The following is a 19,521-nucleotide window of genomic DNA, read 5'->3' as shown; positions in this document are numbered from 1 at the left end:
AGAAAACCTTTGTTCATGCATCGTCCCAGTGGCGATATATGCAAGCGAGAGACAAAGTGGTGTGTATGCACAAGAGTGAGTGTGCACCAGTGGGTGCATGTCTAGAGTTGTAAGAAATTGGAGTAATAGTTGAGGCGGGTGAGTACCCACTTCAAATATAACCACAATCCTCGTCAGGGAGAACCCTTGAAGTCACCAAGTTAACCTGAGCTCAACCCGCTGGAAGTTATGGGACAGAGCAGATATGCTTAACTTTAGAGGCAATGTTTAAGTAAGGATGCCTTATTTAAACAATAAGTTGAAACACAAGAAAAATCTCAAACCAATTTATAAAAGAAGGGTACATTTTAATAAATAAAATGATTCCAAAACGGCAACAATTCAAGATGTAGAATTGGGGATATGAATCTTTAATGTTTGAATTTAAAAATAGAAGCAAAAAGCGTTTAGCATCAACTACGGTCATCTGATTGCGCCTGACCAGGAACATGGTAAGTCTCCAGGCTAAAATAGTACAATATTCACAACAATATTAAGCGATATGCACTCCTATTTTTATCAATTTAGCTTAAATGTCAACTAATTATATCTGGTGCTGACCCATATCCTGACTGGCCCCTAGTCAAGTTAGTACAAATGAAAAAAATCCACAGAAACCTGTGTTATGGGGAGCACTATTCACTCGTTCACAGTAACGTGATTTGTTTTTTCTTATTTTGCATCCATATATTCAGTCCAACTTAAACATCATAAATTTATCAACCTTATGATTCATCAAAAGTTCAAACTTAATGTATCCACAGTCTTATTGATCAGACTGAAAACCTTAACAAACAAGAAAGTAAATGCTCATCAAACGGTGATCGTATTTCCTTTCTCCAAAGTTGATTTTATTCTTCTTTTTCATCAATAAATGCGACAGTCTGAGTTCTTCAAACAACTCTCCATTATTCAACAAATGAAGACATATCCCAATGCATTTCGTTATGCACCTTCGTCAGGGGAATGCACTATAAGTAACAAAAAATCTATCATGTATATATCAGATAGATACAATATTTACAATCACAAGTTCAACAATTTCATTATTTAGTGAATCGAACAGCAACCAGAAGATCTCCTAGTGTAATCCGTGCATCTTATGTGTGATTAAAAATCATGCTCACAAAAGTTCACCTGCCACCTTATAAACCAAACCGAAAACGTGGTGAACAGCCCAGTGCTAACACCACCTCCTACTTACTACATTCCAAAAATAACCTTATCTCAACAAAAAACCATGCGAGTCACCAAATATTCTAAAGTACAGGCGGTGCCATGTCTAAGCACTCTTACCTTCACTCAAACAATAAAGCAAAAAAGTCGGCAACGGTCAAAGTCCGTGCTTTTCTTTTTCTAGAAAACAAAGGCGATACTCTTAATACACTAACTCCATTGTATCATGACTAGCTTATACATTACAAATAAAGCTGGTACTTACTCGGTCTTCAAGACCCCAATTGTAAATCTTTATGGCGCTATTGCAATCAAGTCGTGCCCTTAATCTGTAACACATTAAAGGAAAAAACTCCTTAGTATTTAAATGGTTTGTGTTACCATGTATCGTTATTCTTAATCTATGTAGCGTCATCTTACCTCTGTCTCTTTAGTCAAACGCTCCGCGTTACTCTGGGGTTCTCTCTTTCTGTGGCTTTCTCGCTAGATCGAGCCATGTTCAAAACGCCAGTATATGGCGTCTGACGTCATGCTGCTGAGGGAATCGAAAACGGACTACAGGCTTACACGTCCTCATCCAAAATGGCACCCGTTTATTTACTACTCGGGAAGATACGAGTTGACTGATCCCATTCCATATTATTGAAAATGAAACTATGCTCGTATTTCCAATAAACATAATAAAAATAATGCAAATAAAAATAAAAATAAAAGGTGTATTTGTAAATGCAAGTATCAAGAAATGTGAGATTTTATGAGCATGAATGTCAATAACACCTAAATGTAGTATAAAAAACATTTAAAATGCAGATACCAAGCATGTATATTACAGCATAATTTTACAGGAAACAAATCATCTCAATCTTGTCATTGAGTCCATAGGGTGTCAGCGTCCTAAGGGACTTTATCCAATATGTTTCTCTTTGTGCCAACAATCTAATTGTGTCAACATGTGGTTTTTCCACCAATCTTTCTAATACAGTAAATTTCAGTTGAGGTATTGTGTGTCCCCTCTCATGCCAATGTACAGCCAAACATGATTTCATATTCTTTGTACGTATCATACTCTTATGCTCGGTCATCCGAACCTTCACCTTCCTTGTAGTGCGTCCAACATAAACAAGTCCACATGGACATTTGATTGCATATATTAGAACACTAGAGTTACAATCAGACGTGTGTCTCAGGGTTATATTTTTACCTGTTTGGGGGTGAGCAAATGAATTGCCTACCAACACATTGCCGCAATGGCCACAGTTTAAACATTTCATCATACCTTTCTGGCCTAGATCTGTGTTTTCATGCCTGCGATCTTTCAAAAGTTCCTTAATATTCCTCGACCTAGAGTGTGCAAATAGAGGTTTGTCTAGAAATACCTGCTTAAAATCAGGTTCTTGCTCAATTATTTCCCATTGTTTCCTTATACATTTTTTTATAGCCGCTGTGGCTGTAGAGAATTTTAGTACGTAGACTTCCCTCCTGTTTTTGCTTCTTTCTCTTTTTTCCAACATAGTGGATCTAGGCATGGTCTTTACTCTGTTCTCGGCTTGATCAAGAATTGTATCCGGATACCCCCTTGTTTTATATTCTGAGCGCATTCTGGTGATGGTCTCAAACCCTTGTTTCTCGTCTGAACAAATCCTTCTTGCCCTGATAAATTGTGACAGTGGTAGGTGTCTTTTTAGTGATTCTGAATGAAAGCTATCGAAGTGTAAAGCATTATTTCTGTCCATTGACTTCTTAAATACGCTTGTCACAAGTGTGTTCCCTTTTCTTGTCATCATGATGTCAAGATAGCTTATTTGTTCCGAACTGATAGTGTATGTGAATTTAATGAAGGCATGACAATTGTTTAACTCATGAAGTTGTGCTCGTAACTTTTCTTCTGATCCTTTCCACACAACCAGTATATCGTCGATATACCTTAGGTATAGTGCTAGATGTTGTTGCCAATTTTCATTCTGTAATATGTGCTGATCTTCAAATTTGGACATGAACATATTAGCATATGTAGGTGCCCCGGTAAACCCCATAGAGGTACCCGTCTTTTGTAGGAAAAAACAATTCTGCCATTGAAAGTATCCATGATATAAACAAAATTGAAGTAATTCAAGAAGAAAAATGTTATGACTCTCCTCATACTCATGTCTCAATAGCATCCACTCTGCTGCCTCTAGACCTTCCATATGTGGGATCGAGGTGTACAGGGCTGAAACATCAACCGTGCACAACCACACTTCCTCATTATCAAAAATAGGCACACTCTGTAAATTCCGTAGACAATCCGTGGTGTCTTGTACAAAAGTAGACCATTGTTGATGAATTGGCCTCTAATGAGACACTTACTATAGTATCTGCAGACAAAGGCGGAGCATTAGTGGTGCTCAATACTGCCTATTACCATCAGAAGGTAGATCAGCATGTGAAGGACACCAACACCTATATACAGTTAGAGACAGACCCCACAATGGAGTTCCAGAGAATTCTATCTGAAATCCTAAAAAAAGCCATTGAGTTAGGTAGGATTGATGAACAAACAAGAAGGTATCTGACCACAGAACATCCAAATAGGCCATATATATATATGTTGCCTAAGATGCACAAAGACCCGGTAGACCCACCATTTCGACCCATTGTGGCGGGATGTGGGTCATTACATGAACCACTAGGGAGATATCTAGACCATTTCATGCAGCCTTTGGTGCAACAATGGTCTACTTTTGTACAAGACACCACGGATTGTCTACGGAAATTACAGAGTGTGCCTATTTTTGATAATGAGGAAGTGTGGTTGTGCACGGTTGATGTTTCAGCCCTGTACACCTCGATCCCACATATGGAAGGTCTAGAGGCAGCAGAGTGGATGCTATTGAGACATGAGTATGAGGAGAGTCATAACATTTTTCTTCTTGAATTACTTCAATTTTGTTTATATCATGGATACTTTCAATGGCAGAATTGTTTTTTCCTACAAAAGACGGGTACCTCTATGGGGTTTACCGGGGCACCTACATATGCTAATATGTTCATGTCCAAATTTGAAGATCAGCACATATTACAGAATGAAAATTGGCAACAACATCTAGCACTATACCTAAGGTATATCGACGATATACTGGTTGTGTGGAAAGGATCAGAAGAAAAGTTACGAGCACAACTTCATGAGTTAAACAATTGTCATGCCTTCATTAAATTCACATACACTATCAGTTCGGAACAAATAAGCTATCTTGACATCATGATTACAAGAAAAGGGAACACACTTGTGACAAGCGTATTTAAGAAGTCAACGGACAGAAATAATGCTTTACACTTCGATAGCTTTCATTCAGAATCACTAAAAAGACACCTACCACTGTCACAATTTATCAGGGCAAGAAGGATTTGTTCAGACGAGAAACAAGGGTTTGAGACCATCACCAGAATGCGCTCAGAATATAAAACAAGGGGGTATCCGGATACAATTCTTGATCAAGCCGAGAACAGAGTAAAGACCATGCCTAGATCCACTATGTTGGAAAAAAGAGAAAGAAGCAAAAACAGGAGGGAAGTCTACGTACTAAAATTCTCTACAGCCACAGCGGCTATAAAAAAATGTATAAGGAAACGATGGGAAATAATTGAGCAAGAACCTGATTTTAAGCAGGTATTTCTAGACAAACCTCTATTTGCACACTCTAGGTCGAGGAATATTAAGGAACTTTTGAAAGATCGCAGGCATGAAAACACAGATCTAGGCCAGAAAGGTATGATGAAATGTTTAAACTGTGGCCATTGCGGCAATGTGTTGGTAGGCAATCCATTTGCTCACCCCCAAACAGGTAAAAATATAACCCTGAGACACACGTCTGATTGTAACTCTAGTGTTCTAATATATGCAATCAAATGTCCATGTGGACTTGTTTATGTTGGACGCACTACAAGGAAGGTGAAGGTTCGGATGACCGAGCATAAGAGTATGATACGTACAAAGAATATGAAATCATGTTTGGCTGTACATTGGCATGAGAGGGGACACACGATACCTCAACTGAAATTTACTGTATTAGAAAGATTGGTGGAAAAACCACATGTTGACACAATTAGATTGTTGGCACAAAGAGAAACATATTGGATATAGTCCCTTAGGACGCTGACACCCTATGGACTCAATGACAAGATTGAGATGATTTGTTTCCTGTAAAATTATGCTGTAATATACATGCTTGGTATCTGCATTTTAAATGTTTTTTATACTACATTTAGGTGTTATTGACATTCATGCTCATAAAATCTCACATTTCTTGATACTTGCATTTACACATACATCTTTTATTTTTATTTGCATTATTTTTATTATGTTTATTGGAAATACGAGCATAGTTTCATTTTCAATAATATGGAATGGGATCAGTCAACTCGTATCTTCCCGAGTAGTAAATAAACGGGTGCCATTTTGGATGAGGACGTGTAAGCCTGTAGTCCGTTTTCGATTCCCTCAGCAGCATGACGTCAGACGCCATATACTGGCGTTTTGAACATGGCTCGATCTAGCGAGAAAGCCACAGAAAGAGAGAACCCCAGAGTAACGCGGAGCGTTTGACTAAAGAGACAGAGGTAAGATGACGCTACATAGATTAAGAATAACGATACATGGTAACACAAACCATTTAAATACTAAGGAGTTTTTTCCTTTAATGTGTTACAGATTAAGGGCACGACTTGATTGCAATAGCGCCATAAAGATTTACAATTGGGGTCTTGAAGACCGAGTAAGTACCAGCTTTATTTGTAATGTATAAGCTAGTCATGATACAATGGAGTTAGTGTATTAAGAGTATCGCCTTTGTTTTCTAGAAAAAGAAAAGCACGGACTTTGACCGTTGCCGACTTTTTTGCTTTATTGTTTGAGTGAAGGTAAGAGTGCTTAGACATGGCACCGCCTGTACTTTAGAATATTTGGTGACTCGCATGGTTTTTTGTTGAGATAAGGTTATTTTTGGAATGTAGTAAGTAGGAGGTGGTGTTGTTAGCACTGGGCTGTTCACCACGTTTTCGGTTTGGTTTATAAGGTGGCAGGTGAACTTTTGTGAGCATGATTTTTAATCACACATAAGATGCACGGATTACACTAGGAGATCTTCTGGTTGCTGTTCGATTCACTAAATAATGAAATTGTTGAACTTGTGATTGTAAATATTGTATCTATCTGATATATACATGATAGATTTTTTGTTACTTATAGTGCATTCCCCTGACGAAGGTGCATACCGAAATGCATTGGGATATGTCTTCATTTGTTGAATAATGGAGAGTTGTTTGAAGAACTCAGACTGTCGCATTTATTGATGAAAAAGAAGAATAAAATCAACTTTGAAGAAAGGAAATACGATCACCGTTTGATGAGCATTTACTTTCTTGTTTGTTAAGGTTTTCAGTCTGATCAATAAGACTGTGGATACATTAAGTTTGAACTTTTGATGAATCATAAGGTTGATAAATTTATGATGTTTAAGTTGGACTGAATATATGGATGCAAAATAAGAAAAAACAAATCACGTTACTGTGAACGAGTGAATAGTGCTCCCCATAACACAGGTTTCTGTGGATTTTTTCAAGTCTCCAGGCTAACCACATTGGAGCGCAAGTTGGATAAAAAGACCAGGTTCGTCCCCGCAAAAAGTTACCTTTGCACTTAGAGACTTTTATGGAGCAAAAAATCTTCAGCAGGCTTTGGCCGAAGCTGTGTTTAACCGGGAGCTGAAGATCAAGGTCTCAGCGAAGGCGATGAAGGAGGGAAAGCTGCAAGGGGAAAGTATTCTGGTTTTGCGTCTAAACAGCCCTCGGCATCGAACAGATACAAGAGGGGGTTTGATCCAGTGAAGCTTTCTACATTCTGATTATATATTTTTTTCTGGAGCCCGATTTCTGCAGCAGGGCAAGCTGCAGGGTCTGGCTGAAGAGGGCTCAACAAAGTTGGATATCGATCGACGACAGTCCTGCTGAATTACATTTACTTCTGCAGATTAGAATGTAGTGGGAGCTGTGGCAAACTCACCCCCAGTGGCGATGCACCCTCGGTGGATTGGCTTGGCTGGTCCCAGTGCCACGCTACTTCACAGGGCAAAACGTTGGCAAAAAGTTCCTGAATCCCAGGTTCCAGGAAAGTTTAGGAAGGAGTACACTGACACTAGTCAAGGGTACATGGTCTAGGGGGACAGCACTTAGGGATCGAGAATTACTTCAGAAAAAGCCAGCAGCCATGTCTAGGGCAGGCCCAGTTGGAACTGTTAAGCTGGGAGTGAAGGAAAAGTCCTCTTGAAGCTTATTTATTCCCTGTAGCCCAAACGGAAGGTCAGCTTTATGACCCATAGAGTCCTCTTCTTTGTCCGGGTACAAGAGGGGGAGAGCTGCTCCAGTCTTCAGGGCTCTTCTCAGGTCATAGGCAGCATTTGAGCTCTCTTCTCTCTTCCACAGGTCCAGAAGTGATCATTGCGGTGCGTGCAACATTTATGCTTGGCAGCAGCTTTTGGGTGAGGGAAATACATTGCTGTGCCCTAACCAATGGAATTACAGTACCCAGGTTTGATCCTACCCATTTGTGAGCACTTAGAGTGTACATGATTGCAAACAATCCTACAGTGTGCCTCGCTGCCCAAAACCAATACAGCGGAGCTCCTGTTCCCACCCTTGAGGTACGGCCAGGGAAATTGGCAACACCTCCGCAGTGGTCACTCAAAACCAGTTCTGGGGGCAGCTCCTCTCCAACTGGGCTTGGTACCAGACTCGCTGGGCAGACAAAAATAAGGGGGCATTGCCAGGTTGTTAGTTACCTCTGCTAGTGAAAGGATAGGACCTTTTTAAGTTAATTAAGTTCCTGGACACAGCCGAGATGTCAGCCTGCCAGAGAAACAGAAAACCTTCCCACACCCAAAGCCTTTGTTTGTCTCAGCTCTTGGGACACGTTATCTCATCATCAAAAGGGCTATTCAGCTTGTGGGTGACAGTCGGAAGCTCATGCAAGTGGACTTCGAGAGGCTTTAGGCAGGTATATTTAAAGTTATCTGTTCTAAATTATGTATTACACATCTGATTTTACCAATGAATTGGGCTTGTAATAGATATTTTAAATAACCAAGAAGGAACTCTGTAGTTGTTTCCTTGTGGGAGATAGCAATATTAAATGTAATATTGTGCCTCAATGCTTTCCTATGAAACAGCTAACCCTCTTATGGTGAAAATGGTTTAACAGTGTTTTTTACTGTAACAACATATTTAACATTAAAACTTTACATTTTCTACTTTTAAATAACCTGTTTTAATGGGCAGTAAGGCTGCTGGGACAAATATCTTATTTTAAGGGTGAGTTTTAATAATTTTACAATTCCTCTATTGTATGCAATCTACACTTTACGCTTACCTACAACAGATAGTGCTTGAGTATCCCCGAACTAGTGTGTATTGCTAGACTTCATGGATGGCTCAGTGAACTTATTTGTAGGTTTATTTTTGAGGATTTTGTCTTTCAGGAAATTGTTTTAGCATGGATGTACTCTATTGTGCTCTATCGTAAACAGATGTAATATGATCTTAACCTATTTTAACTCATTTGTCTTGTAATGAATTGTGTATTTTCTTCAACATATATTATATTTACCATCGAGACGTTTGTTATTGTGTATTTTTAGGTTCTCTAAACCAAAATAAAGTTGTTTGATGATGAGGATGATAGGCAGTGAGGCTTACTAAGGGAAGGGGCAATATCACCCTAATCTACTTAGTGATTGGAGTTTTAATGTATGGGTTCATTGATTTTCTTTGGAATTTTCTTTGGAACTCCCTCTTGTGACAAACAGAGAGCTGCCAAGAGTCAAAGAAAGTATGCACTATGGAAAAGGGAAGTGGGGGGACTCAAGCACTAGATGGCACTATCTAGTTTTGGTATCTGAGCAGAGATGACTTCATATGGAATAAGTACTGACAAAGCCAATAGGTCTAGTTTGAAAGTGCTAAAACATGCAAACACAGACATGCACAAATGATCCCTTTACATAACTTTGTTTACATGTGTTGGCACATTAAAGCTAGGCATACTGGATCTGACAATGCTTGTTTTTTTCTAGCCTGTCAGTCGGGTAGATATTTGTAAAGCCAATGCTCAGCATTTTTTTGCTCCTGTAGCAGATCCCTAGAGGCCGTTGCAACGTACCCAATGACTGACAGACCCAACACTGAGAAGCAGTACTTGAAACCAATCTTGTGGGCTAAACTCAACTGCTTTCATGTGAGGTTACAGACAAAAGGCTAAATTTGTGTGAATTTCAGGCCATGCAAAGTCGTTTTTATGAGCTTTTAGAAAATACGGTTCCTTTATTGTGAATTCCTGCAGAAAATTCAGTATTCATTTCTGTTTGCTCTGCTTCCATTCTCAAACGTGTTGTGGACACTGTAGCATCCTCCCCAGTCACAGCATACACTTATGTACAGTGCATAAGCTCCTACTGAACACTAGCCACACCCTGCAACGTACCCAATGACTGACATACATCTCTTGCGCGCCACAACCTGTAGAGATCAGCAGCAAATAGAGTGTCTGTTGTCAGTCTTCGTATCTGTTTAACCAATACTAAGTCTCCTTTGTCGAAGATGGCCTTCTGGACATGACGAGGCTGATCTGTATATGTTTTCATTTTCCGAATTGCATCGGTGTCTCAAACTTGGTCACTATTCACTGATCGATCCGAGATCCATTGAGGTAGTTTGTTCTGATGGCTCTCCATAATAGCGACGTGGCTGGACTCTCACCAGTTGTGGAGTGAGGAGTTGATTGATAGGCCCAGAGGGCCTGGTACATGGCTTGGTTAAGCGCAAGTCCATCCATGGACGCTCGCTGGATGACTCTTGAGAGTGCCCACGAATCGTTTAACTACATCATTGGCTTGGGGCCACAGAGATATACTCTTTGTACTCTTTTCTGTTGAAGGGTGGGCCATTGTCAGATTTGAGGATTCAGGAATGCCCCATGTTGCATAGATGTCATCAAGTTGTTCTATGATCTTGTCATAGGCTGTCGTAGACGGGCCTTCCACCAAATGAAAACACGAATATTCTTCAATGACTACAATGAGATGGCATCCATTTCCTAAAGGACCAAAAAAGGCGACTGTAACTTTCTCCCAGGCATGAGTGGGAGGTCAGACAATATCACTGGGTGTTGTGTCACCTTAGGAGACAAGCAATTGCAAATGTGGCACATTTTCAACTCCTTCTCAACTCGCTCATCTAGTCGCGGGAACCACACTCGATCACGTAGGGCTCTTTTTATGGCTATTCTTGCTCTACAGCTTCTTTTAGAGGAAAAGTAACACTACAGTGTCACTGAGCAACAAAGTAAATGTCTTCATTGACATGCTGTTGTACCTTTATTTTCTTGAACTTGCCTAGGCCATTGAACGACGATAGGAATCTGATCGTGACGCGATCTTAGATTGAGCACTGAGGTTGTAGTTGAGGGATATCAACCACATGTAAACAGTGGTGGCAACGCTGAGCAAGCAGGCACTCAATTAAGTCCCTTCTAGAACATGAATGGTGGCTCGCACCAATGTCTTTTTGTGTTGCATTGTCGCTGTGAACGACCATTGGCTTTGTAATGGCTCAGAGGTAGCCCAGGCATACACTTTGTGCCTGATGGAGTGAGGCGAAGAAAACTTATATGCTGGCCTGATATTAGCTGACCCACCACTGTCTATGATGAAAGTTATTGGGAGATTTTTCACTTTCAATGTGATTTTAGGACAGTGTCCAAATTAATTCTGTTGCTTTATTTGGTAATCTGTCGTGAACTTGTGACTTTCCTTACAGGCAGATAACCCCATAGGTACACAACGTCCTTTGGCAGACATCAGCGCACATCCATCTTCTTCACCGGCACTAGATAGTGACGTTAAGGAGCATTAGTACAATTACCTTGATGACGATCGATTTTGCCTGGTTTCTGCTTATCGTAGCTGATGTTGCTTTTTGTTTTTGTGGACGTGGCAAGAATGCTCCTGGAACGTTCTCTCGTCCATCTTCTTTCCATTGTGACGTACTTGATTTTTCTGTAGCTCAACACAGTCATGAAATGATTCCTTTTTCCACAAACTTTGTAGACCTGCCTGATGGCTGGGCATTCACCTTCATGGGGAAACGAAAATCCACATCTGAAACACAATTTGGTTTCTTTGACGACCTCGACTTGCATGCATTTAGTTTTCGCTTGTACTTGCTTTTCACAATCAGCGACGATTCATTATGTGCTGTTCGTGCTTCCATGTCGCCAGCTTGTCGTTCTGCTTGTTCTTCTGCTCGGGCAGCCATCAGCATTTTCTCCAAACAGTGTGTTTCTCTCAACATCTGCCTTCTAAACAAATCTGAAAAGCAGCAATCAATGTCTCTGAGGTGCATGGCTTCTTTGTCGGTGAAATCACAGACCATGCAATGTTTAATGAGTGTATCAAGTCTTTCAACAAACTCGTACATTGTTTCACCAACCTGTTGTGCTTGGTTGAAGAAAAACCTTTCATAGCAGACATTAAGCATTTGGTTGAAGTTGGCCTCCAACGTTTCTTTTACCTTTTGATACGATTTTGCATCAGTCTGTGAAACGTTCTTTAGCACTTTTTTCACTCCATCATCTGCAAGGTTTTTCTAATCTTTTCATCTTCTTCCAGTGCATCTATGAAGTAATCCAATGTTTCAAATGTTTCAAAACCCCCGTGTTTTCACTTGGTTCACCATGCCCATTCTAAGGTCGTAAATCTCTGTTTCTCATACCTGGCTGTCGCTACCATTATCTTTCTACTTTGTTTGATTAATTTGCTCTGTATTTGTGGTGCGGCACAGGGTCTCCATCGACTGTTTACCGGCTATTTCTTCTTTGGCCGTATATGGGCTGGAGCTCAATCAATCAGGGGGAATTGTAAGCTCGCTACTTAACCGTGAGGTTCTCAAGGCGCTGAGAAGCTCCCTATCAGTCGAAAAGCCAGGTCTTGAGCATCTTCCTAAAGATGTTCAGGGGAGGCGCATGTCTGATGTTGAGCGGGAGCTCGTTCCAGGTCTTGACTGCGATGTAGAAGGTTCTTCCACCTGTTCTGGCTCTGCGGATGCGTTTAGGTATTGGTTTTGTGGAGGCATTTGTAGGCGTGGGTATCTTGAAAGTGACTCTTCTCAACGGGGAGCCAGTAGAGGTTCTGTAGGTGTTGGGTGGTACATTTGTGTTGAGGAATGCTGAGGACGAGTCTGGCTGCGGTGTTCTGTATGGTCTGGAGCCTGCGGAGCAGAGACTTGTTGTTCCCAGGATAGAGGGCGTTTCCGTAGTCCAGTCTGCTGGTTATGAGTGCATGGGTGACGGCCTTCCTTGATTTGGGGGGGGGGGGGTCCACTATACGGTCTTTAGGAGGAGTCGGAGGGTGTTGAAACAGCTGGAGGCGACGATGTTGACCTGTCATGTCATGGAGAGGGAGGAGTCGAGTACGATGCTGAGGTTTCAGGCGTGGTTTGTGGGTGTGTGAGGACTGCCGAAGGCCATAAGCCACCAGATGTCGAACGCGAAGGGGAGGGTCCGAGGATGGGAACTTATGTCTTCTCCTAGTTGAGCTGGGCCTTGACTCCACATGTATCAGTCACAGACTGTTTTGCATTGATTTGAGGCACACGTGGCAAGCACAAGCAGATTGCCGTACCGTTGCAAACTATCATGGAAAGCACCCTTTTTTTCTTTGGAGGAACATTCCCTACTTGTTGCTAGATGTAGAGTCTTTCCCAGCCAAAGAGCATGAAGAATAAGTACCTCTCACAGAAGGCGTAGTTAAACACTTCTTTACTCCTCCACACAGACTCACGTACTGTGGATTAACTCCTACTCAACACTAGGCACGCCCTGACACATCCCCGCATATGACGTAGTTCCTGTTCAGAGTCTGCCCCAGAACCACTAGGGTCTCAGTTCGTATAACATCCAATGCTACAGACACACATTGGTTTCCACCAGCTTCGTGGTACCCTCCAAATGTCCATGTAAAGTTTGAGTGGCAGAGAGTGTTCTGCTGTCAGTAGGAACATGGTGGAGCTGACAGCAGCCATTTCAAACAAATCCTAAATGAAATATGAGATGGTCCTTGGGTTTTAGCAACTGATGCTCAGTTATGTTTTGAACATGGGCTGACCATGATCTTTAGGATTAAACCTTCCAAAAGACATTTTTCTCTTGGGTGAACCCCAACATTTATCCTAGCTCCCCCTACTTTATCAAGACTGTCTGCTTACAGTGACAAAGAGCGACCAGAAGTGTGCTTCAAATTACAAATAGCATAAAAGTGTCACAGGGAGTCAGTCAATATATCTTAGTTTAGCTAAAGTACTCATAAATGTTTATAAACAATACATCAGAATTTAAAAAAAAGAAATACATAATCATGCATACGTTTAAAAAATATTTCATAATACAATGGAACTAAAACAGCTCAGTACAATCTCTCTGGACTGCTCATTCTCCTGCATCACAGTGCTATTTCCTAATTTTCATGGCACTTTGAATAACATTTATTACAGCCAGAGAGCCTGTTTTCTGATGCAAGCTATAATGCAATCAATGCTGGCCTGCATTTGTTAACATTTAAAACTCACATTAACGGTATTAAATAACGTTTCTCAGTAGCAGAATATAATCTGCAGAAAAACAAGGTGCAGTGTGCGTTGTGCAGAGTTAGAACAACATTTGGGGTACGAGAGAAGAAACTATAGTATTCAATCTTAAACAGGTCAGGTAAAATATGTGCTGGAAATTCTTTACATAGAGAAGGTAGTGGTCCAATCCTTCCACTGTAAATAATTTAAAATTAGATTTCATGGAAGACTTGCATAATTCACTAGTAAGTATGACATTTTCACAATAAACGTTTTCTCTGACGAATGTACAAATAGAGTTAGTAAATAACTGCTACAAATCTAAATATGGTCTCAATGCACCTCAAGACTTGGTGTTGAATTATATTTTGTAAGTGACCCCAGGCAAGGGAGGTGAAAGGGAATATCCAAATAAGTAAATGTCAAATCCTGCCTCACTATGGTCTCATCAATATGGCAAGATCGTCTGTGTGTATTTATGGGCCAAAACATCATATTAAATGATTTTGTTACATTAGTATTCAAGTCATCATCATCATCTTACACAAATGTATAGGTTATTCTTATTCTATTTTGGGAAACATACAATGGAATATTGTTAGGGGTGTTAGGTTTCACCACCCACCAACCATGCTACAAATATTGAGAAGGCAGCAGTAGCTTCCAAACGTGCGCCAATCCCTCAACCAAATCACTGACTTTGTTTTAAGGCATATCTAGGTTACTTTCAGCTAATTAGGCTTTCAAAATACATTGTTATTACCAGAGATGTTAGTGAGAAGGGAGGAAACCAGTTCAAACTGCACCTGTCGGCATTCATTTATACATCCAAGATAAAAGGAAATATATTGGGCATTAATAACCCACAGCCAAGTCATATGACTCATTTCCCAACAGTTAATCTGTTATTCAACTTTGGCCTAAAATGAGTTGGTAACAACAAACAATATGTGTTCAGTGGTTAAAATTATACATGTGTTTGGCTGGTCCTGATCTGAGGAAGCCACTATTACCATTTCCTCAATTACTCGTGAACTTGGTTAGGTCAAAGTGAAGGTAGGCCACTGAGGATATGGAAAATCATACCAACCAAAGAATTATATACCAAGACAAACACTAGTTTATTGCTAAAGAATCAACGTTGAGACACCAAGCCATTCATTATGTGGTCATGCAGGAGAAGACAACCCCGACTTGGCTGTGCACTTTCAGCACAGACACCTACACCCTAACCAAAATTCACAGAAGTGCATACAGGTCAACCAGTTTCTGTGGAAATGGCAGTGGGGAACATTCATGACTATCAAGGGATAGATAAATGCTAGGCCTTTCACCTTCTAACTAGCAGAGAGTTATTTTTACATGGGGGTATATTTACTAACATTTTGCATCAGGTTTGCGTCAAAAAGCCTAGAGCTGCTTTGCGATACTCAGTGTGAAGGGGTCATTCCAAGGGTTCATGGTTTTTGATGTAAAACTATCTACAAAAAAACAGCAAATAGGTATTTGCATCAATAAATAACACTAATTTAATTCTAAAATCTTTTCCAACTTTGCATGTGTGCTGCACAGTACACCACACATCCAAAGAAAGAAACATAAGTCTAAGCATAGTCTTTTGAACTCTAAGTGTACAAAGCCTATGCTAGATAGAACACACATCTTTGCACTATCTTGCAACGTTGTTTGGGCGGCGCTGGAAGCCTAGTTGTACGGCAGCGCTGGGGAGAGAGCAGGACAGTGCCATATTCTTTAGATAGGACACTATTTTTTTTAACTTTATCTTTTTCATAACAATACATACTCACTTTTGGCTTGTTCATTAAAAGGATAAAAAAAAGACAAGTATGGCTCATACAAATGCCATGAATTTCCATATATAAAAGTATTTCAACCTGCGTACAGTATGGGCTATGCAGCTGGCATTATCACTATCTAAATATGAGCAGTAGCATTGGGTCAGGAAACCTGAACATACAATACATTCAGATGTCAAATCTCGTAAATACAGCATAATATCCTGCAGGCATATCGAGACATATGAATCCCAAAATGTGTACTACCCAATTTAGGGCCACATAACCCACTCTAGATGGTACAACTCCATCTGGCTGTAGCATGGTTAGGCCAGCAGTCAACACTAGGAGGTAGCTTTTTAAAGGGCCCCAAATATCTTCTGGTCGGAAGCTGCATGTTAGCAAATAGCTCACTATTCGTGTTACAGTATGCAAGGCTGTGCAACCATGATTTGACCGTGGGGGAGGATCTTCGCCTCCAAACAAGTGCAATCTCTCTTTTTGCCAACATTTGCTGTGAACCGACGCACCCCCTTAGGAAATCCAGCCACATACCCCATCAGGGCAACCTCTGGCAAGGGCTCAACGTCCAAGCCAATCATCTTCTCAATTTCTTTACAAACCGCACCCCAGTAAGTCCCAATTTTGACACAATTCCAGACCAAATGTTAAAAGTCAGCATGCGGTGCTCTACATTTAAGGCATGTGTGTGGCCTGTCTGGGTTAGGCCTATGCATTTTCTCGGAGGTCATGTAGATTCGCCATAGAAATTTGAAATGCAATAATTTGTGCCTGCTATTGCGGGAGACTTCCTTAATTTGTGTACAGCAAACTTCCCAGTGCGAGTCCTGGAGGGGGTGTTGTAGATAGGACACTTTACTGCCTGCTCACGCAATGCAGCAACCTTGGTTGCTGCGCTGCATAGCAAGACTTTATAGTTAATATACCCCTATATGTAGCTCACAGTCTTGCCTCCCAAAACTATGCGCAAAGACGAAGACCAGCTCTAGTTTGCTGGTGGCAATGGAATTTGCTGATACGCTGGCACCTTTGGCAACCTCTTTTATAACATCTGTCCTCAGTACAGAATGTGCACGCTGTAAACTTAAGACTGGCTACTTCGTTCCTGAAGGCAAGTCTCAATTTAATAGTCCCAGTGCCTATCAGCCAATTGCAGGTATCCCTGCCATAAATGTGCTGGAGAGGTGGAGGAATTACCCGATTTTCTTCAAGGGCAGTAGAGCTTAAGCAAACAGAGGAGTAGAAAACACTGCACCCAATGTGGCAGTTAGATCTGGGTTCATATTGAACAGAACAGTAACTGCATAAAAATGTAAAAATATCAAACAACCACAAATTACTAAACCTTATGCATATAACAATACTGTACATGGAAAGTGAAACTCAATTTTTACACGCGCCAGGCTATACACAAGGTTAACCTTTTTCAAGACGGTGGGGACACCGGACATTGCTGGTCCTAGATCTCTCAGACTTTCAACTTCGAAATCAACATGCCTTCAGGCTGACATTGTCCTGGTCTCATGTTAATCTCTAGAAGAGGAACAATTTCAAAGGTCTACAACTGGTATAGTTTCTACCTCTGCTGTGTCATTGCATTTAAAAACTGTGCTCCTCATTGGTATACAGGGTGGGCACCAAAGCCCAACCAACCATAAGTCTTCAGTAGAAATTGCAGGGACCATTTAAAACACTTTGAGAACCACTATTCCACCGAAATATTTGTAATCCTCATTCAATTGAATCTTTTTTTTAAAAACAACTTTATTTACCATTTTCATTATACATTTCACAACAACTTGCCGCCTCCAATATGGTGACACGTAACGAGATTCACGTATCAAAAAAGTATAGTTTACGATCAATATATAACAGTTATCCCCACATTGTTCAGATTTAAATGGAGTGCATAGTCAAACATGCATATATCATACATCCCCCATAGTCCTCAGTTTGCAACAGTGTTGTGTGTGCCATATCAGCTCGTGGGGCATGTGATTGTCAATGTCCATGTGGTGGAGCCCTAGTTCAAATAATTCGCCCAGATCCGGCTATCAACCTATTCCAGTTGGGACCAGCCCATCCCCCAATTGGGCGGCACGCTGCAAGTGTACCGTCGTGTTATATTGCTTGAGGGGGCCCCCGATGTTGCATGGACGAGACGTTCTGGGGAGGGTGGAAGCGAATAAATCATAGTTGATGTTGCAGTATGCGAGGCTTGTGAGCCAGTCACTGTGTCGTGGTGCAGCCCTGCGTCCCCATTTTAAAGCTATTTCCCGCTTGGCAAGTAAAAGACATAACGCTGTGTATTTTCAGACTGACTTCAGAACGTTAACATAGCACATCAGAGCCACTTCAGGGGTTGGGACCAGTTCGAGCCCTACCATTTCCCCTAGTGTGTCATGTATGGCGGTCCAATAACTACTGATCACGCTGCATGTCCAAGTGAGGTGTGCAAAGTCTGCATGTGGGAATTTGCGTTTCAGGCAGCAGTGAGGTCTGTCCGCGTCTATTCTGTGTGCTTTCTCTGGTGGGATGTATATTCTCCTAAGGAATTTAAAATGGAGGAGTTTATGGCGACTGTTCAGAGAAATTGACTTAATCTGTTGGCAACAGGCTCCCCACTGGTCATCGGTGATGGGATGTCCTAAGTCTGCCTCCCATGCAGCTCAGACTGCGGAGTCGTTGAGCGGGACCTTCGCTGTGCATGACCTGTAAAATTTGGAGATTAGGCGAGTGCACATTTCGCTTTCTATTACAGTGGGCATCGGCAAAACGGGCTGGGTTCCACGGGAAACCCAGGGACCTTGGCGCATAAATTGGAACGGATGTGGGCGAGTACAAATGTATCCATGAATGACGCATTCAGGGAATGCATCCGTGTCAGATGCAGATAAGGCATGACCGTGGACATAAAGGTCCCCCAAGTTGGATATGCCAAACCGGGTCAAGGTACGTTGAACAACTCTCTCCCCAGTAATGGTGAACCAGCGTTGATGGGGAAGCGGTAGGCTCGGAGAGTAGAAAGTCGGGGATCCCATCTGCCTTACCAATTTGAGCCATGCCCAGCTGGTTGTGGAGACTGTCTGGATATCCCGGGGGTCACGAGGGAACCCCAGGGGCAATACTGTGTTCAGAGCGTCTGGCAGGAGTAAGTCAGCCTCAGGTCACAGATACGGGATCCTAACGTCGTGGTGAAACCAAGTGTGTGCATAACTGCACTGGGCTACTAGGTAATACAATTGTAGATTGGGTACCCCCATGCCACCCCTGTGATAAGGGAGTGTCATGACCTCCCATCTTAGCCTGGGGCGTTTGACCCCCACGTGAGCCAGATGAGATGTGCGTTTGTGGAGCGGAAAAAGTGATTCAGGAGCAAGATTGATATATTGTTGAAATAATAGAGACATTTGGGAAGTACAATCATTTTAATCAGGGTGATACGGCCGGCGAGCGAAAGTGGGAGTCTGAGCCATTGATCCGCTTGTTTCTCCAGCGAGTGCATCGCTATTCCGTAGTTAGATAGAATGATCTCAGCGGTGTTCAAGTGTATGCTAATTCCCAGATACTTAACGGACTCGGTGCACCATGTCAGAGGGAACTCAGCTTCCCATATGTCCGTACCCTGAGTGAGGGGAAATATCACAGATTTGTGCCAATTTATGCAGAGGCCCGAGAAACCACCAAATCTAATAATCTCACGAATGAGCAGGTCTAATTTGTGCCGAGGGTCCAGAACATATAAAAAATTATCGTCCGCATATAGGGACACCAATAATGGTCCTGTATTAAATTGGATTCCCCTGTGTAGATGGCGTTTCTGAAAGTGCCGGACCAATGG

The 19,521-nt window shown here is 41.5% G+C and overlaps 1 protein-coding gene across 1 annotated transcript in view; it reads right to left on the bottom strand.

The window, feature by feature from the left end:
* The window catches only part of PDXDC1 (pyridoxal dependent decarboxylase domain containing 1), a 399,349-nt gene that overhangs the window by 187,710 nt on the left and 192,118 nt on the right, over window positions 1-19,521 (bottom strand). The gene's annotated exons all lie outside the window — the stretch shown is intronic.

The sequence above is a fragment of the Lissotriton helveticus genome, chromosome 10, assembly GCF_964261635.1.
Source record: "Lissotriton helveticus chromosome 10, aLisHel1.1, whole genome shotgun sequence".
Lineage (NCBI taxonomy): Eukaryota > Metazoa > Chordata > Amphibia > Caudata > Salamandridae > Lissotriton > Lissotriton helveticus.
Note: the sequence above shows the minus strand (reverse complement) of the source record. Positions and strands in the feature narration are given on the sequence as shown.